This window comes from Chiloscyllium punctatum, unplaced genomic scaffold, assembly GCF_047496795.1.
Source record: "Chiloscyllium punctatum isolate Juve2018m unplaced genomic scaffold, sChiPun1.3 scaffold_339, whole genome shotgun sequence".
Lineage (NCBI taxonomy): Eukaryota > Metazoa > Chordata > Chondrichthyes > Orectolobiformes > Hemiscylliidae > Chiloscyllium > Chiloscyllium punctatum.
Window position 1 is genome coordinate 128,232 of NW_027310073.1, and position 3,401 is coordinate 131,632.

Sequence of the window (3,401 nt, forward strand, 5' to 3'; positions counted from 1 at the left end):
ACGTTAGCAGTTTGGGGTCGGTCTGCTTTCCGCAATCCAGGAACTCCATCTCTAACGGTTTCTTGTCAGTACCTCCATACTAAGGATTTGAGGAGTTAACAAAAGCAACTCATCCCCTACATCTTTGGGATAATTAGGGATGGGCAGTGCATCTTATCTCATTGAAAGACAACTGTGTCCCAGAAATGCATTTATAATAATTGCATGTCCTAGTTCTACACTGCAAGTGGTCGGGAATAACTTGAGGAGAGGTGCAGGGTAGAATAATTAAAGTGAAATGCAATGATGCCGAGGAGACATGACACAAGATGTGAGTGTGGAGCTGATGGTGCAAGGCTCAGTATCAGTGCTATTGGTTCAGCATTTATTGCTCACTGTTCGCAATGACTCACACAGCACTGCTGTCAATTCACAACAATGAGCCTGTTCATCTTGGTTTGAAAATCCCTGCGTGTGTATTAACGTGGTTAATGAGACGCGAGAGGAGATGAGCACATCCTCTTTATTCTGTCAGTTTAAATTGACGTAAATATCTGTTGGATGCCAATGCAAGAGGATACTGTCTTTTTCTGTGCCTTTTTAGTGGGGCATGCTCAGCATTGAAATGTCTGTTTTTGCACAAGCAGAGTTTGATTGCCATTCATACTGAGCAACATTAATACAGAAAACGCGTTTTCGAACTCCTGTGATCAAGTGGTTCAGGCATTTCACATATGGACGAGCAATCTGACTCTTAACGTGGCGACATGGCTTAGCTGGTGAAAGCAGCTCCCATCACACTGGTTCCTGCTCATTGTATTGAAAGCTCGTTATTTCTCGCAAGTATTGTGTTGCTGATCAAGAAACTCAGTGTCCTGTTTGAATTGCTGTACATTCTGATTTTGCGTTCCGGCTTCATTTTCCTGGTTTAAATCCAGTAGTGTAGGTTGCTCTTTTTAACTACTATTTTAACCTGGAGATTCTTCCCGCAGTTCCACAAGCACTTCTGCTTCTCATCCTCTAATTCTCATTCCTTCATTTCCAGTTTTGTGGAAATTAAGTGGTGAGGCAGGAGACACAACAGCATTCCCGGGAAATGTTGTGGTAATGGCACTGACACCACGACATGATCACCCTTATTCTCTGCTGTCACCATTCATTCATTGTACACCAACAGTAAATGCATCGTTCTTCTTCTTCAGCTATCATGTAATTACTTTCTTTTTCTGTTGGATAAGGAATTCAACTTTAACTTCGAAAGAGACTTTAGATTTTGAGGAAGTAATGTCTCCTTGCCTCAGGTAGAAGCGACAGACGCATTATCCAGAGAATGTGAGACTACTTTGATCGACTCCAGCCAGGCGTCAGAAAGCCTCGATCAGCGGTTCGAATCTCAAACTGTCTCTGAATGTCAGGCTTTTCAAGAGCAGAAATGGGAAATGAGGGATATGGACAGCCAGAGAGTCGGAGAATGTGAAAAAGGCCCAGGAGGATACAGAGACAAATATGGAAAAAACAAAGACACATATTGAGGCAGACACTGAAAGAAACAATTCTCCATTCGGCGTGACTGCTTAATAACGGAAACTAAAAGGAAATGTAGCCATTAAAACATAGCCTTCCACCAGCTCAGGAAAATGAAAGTAGCATGACAGCTGATGAAGTCCTGTTAAGATTGTAAATTCAATGTTTTGGTTTTTGATAACCTGGCACAAAACCAAGCATTAACACGTTCGGACCAGTGGTAAGAAATATTGGTACCAAGATATATTTGCACAATAAAACATGCATTCCCTGTCCGAGTATAAAACCAACACTATTGCGGTTAGAGTTCCAAATCCTAACAACGAGATTACACGGAATGAAGACAGACGCTCTTGCACTTATTCTCGATGAAATGGATTTTCCATTTAATTTCTGATCAGTTCCACTGCAGATTGGTTTCTACTCGTCTTCAAGTTTTGCAGATTGGAAAATCCCATTTTGCCCATGGTGCAGTCTGGTTTAAAGACATTCATCTATTCTATTCCCAGTTTCCAGCCTTGGTCCATCACCTTATGTGTTCTGATGTTTCCAGAATAATGGCAGTGAGGTTCTCGCTTTGATCTTAGATGACACAACAATGGGATTGAAGTTTGACATAGTCACACTGTGTTATTACCCACGTCGTGTCTCCCACAGAAAGAGACACACATACACATTCCCCGAGAATCGCAATAACCACATATTCCAGGCACCAACCTAAGCCCTAAATTCATCTGTCTATACTCCATGCATTAAAGTCGATGCATTTTCAGGCCACCAGTTCTTTTGCATTCATCTGCTCTCTGCCTACTTTTCCCATTATTAATGCTATCTTCCAGATTCTTAGCGTTTCCAGTTTCCACCTCACTGCCGACTTGTTTACTCTTGTGGTTCCCAGTCCCCTGCCACATTCGTATAAAACCTCCCCAACAGAAGTAGCAAAAATTCCCGAAATGACATACGTTTCCGTCTGGTTCAGATGTAGATCGTCAATTTTCTTATAGTCCCACATTCCCCAGAACTGGTCACAAAATCCAACAAATCTGAATCCCACCCTGCAGCACCATTCCTCAACTCACGTGTTCACCGTGCCGTTTTTTTTATTCATTTCTACGCTGGCAGTCACATGGCACCGGTAGTAATCCCGAGATTACTACCTTTGAGGTCCTCCTCTTTAATTTCTCTCCTAGCTCCCTGAATTCTCCCTGCAGGTCCTCATCTCGTATTTTTTTTCGTGGGTGCCTGTATGCACCAAGACAACTGGCTGTTCACGATCCCCTTTTCGAATGCTCTTCAGCCGATGGGTGACATCCCTGGCCTGAGCACCTGGGAGGCAACATAACTCTCCAGAATTGCTGATACTCCACAGTGAGTCCACCCGCAGCTCCAGAGTGGCCACATGGTCAAACAGGTGCTGCAGCTGGACACACTTCTTGCAAGTGTAAGTTTAGGAAACTTTTACAAGAATTTGCAAGGTTTGCACTGCTTGGACAGGAGAACGAAACTGAATAGGCTTCGTCAGATTCCCAGGAGCTTCAGTGCTTAGATATGGCCTCACAGGAGTTTATAAAATCATGAGGAAGACAGACAGAGTAAATAATCAGGGAGCACTTCTTCACAAGACACGCAAGTTCAAATCTACAAAGCAAACGTTTAATGTGAGAGAGGAAAAATGTAAAAGGGATGTGAGGGACACATGTTTTTTTACACAGACCTTTTGTGTGTGTGGAATGAATTGCCACATTTAGTGGCAGAGTCTGGTGCACTCACAACATTTCAAAGGCATCTGAATGGGTGTATAGACAGGAAGACCTCGGAGAGATAAGGCACAAATATTGGCAGAAATGTATGGATTAATTTCGGTTATCTATTCAGCAAGGGCAAGTTGGATCGCGGGA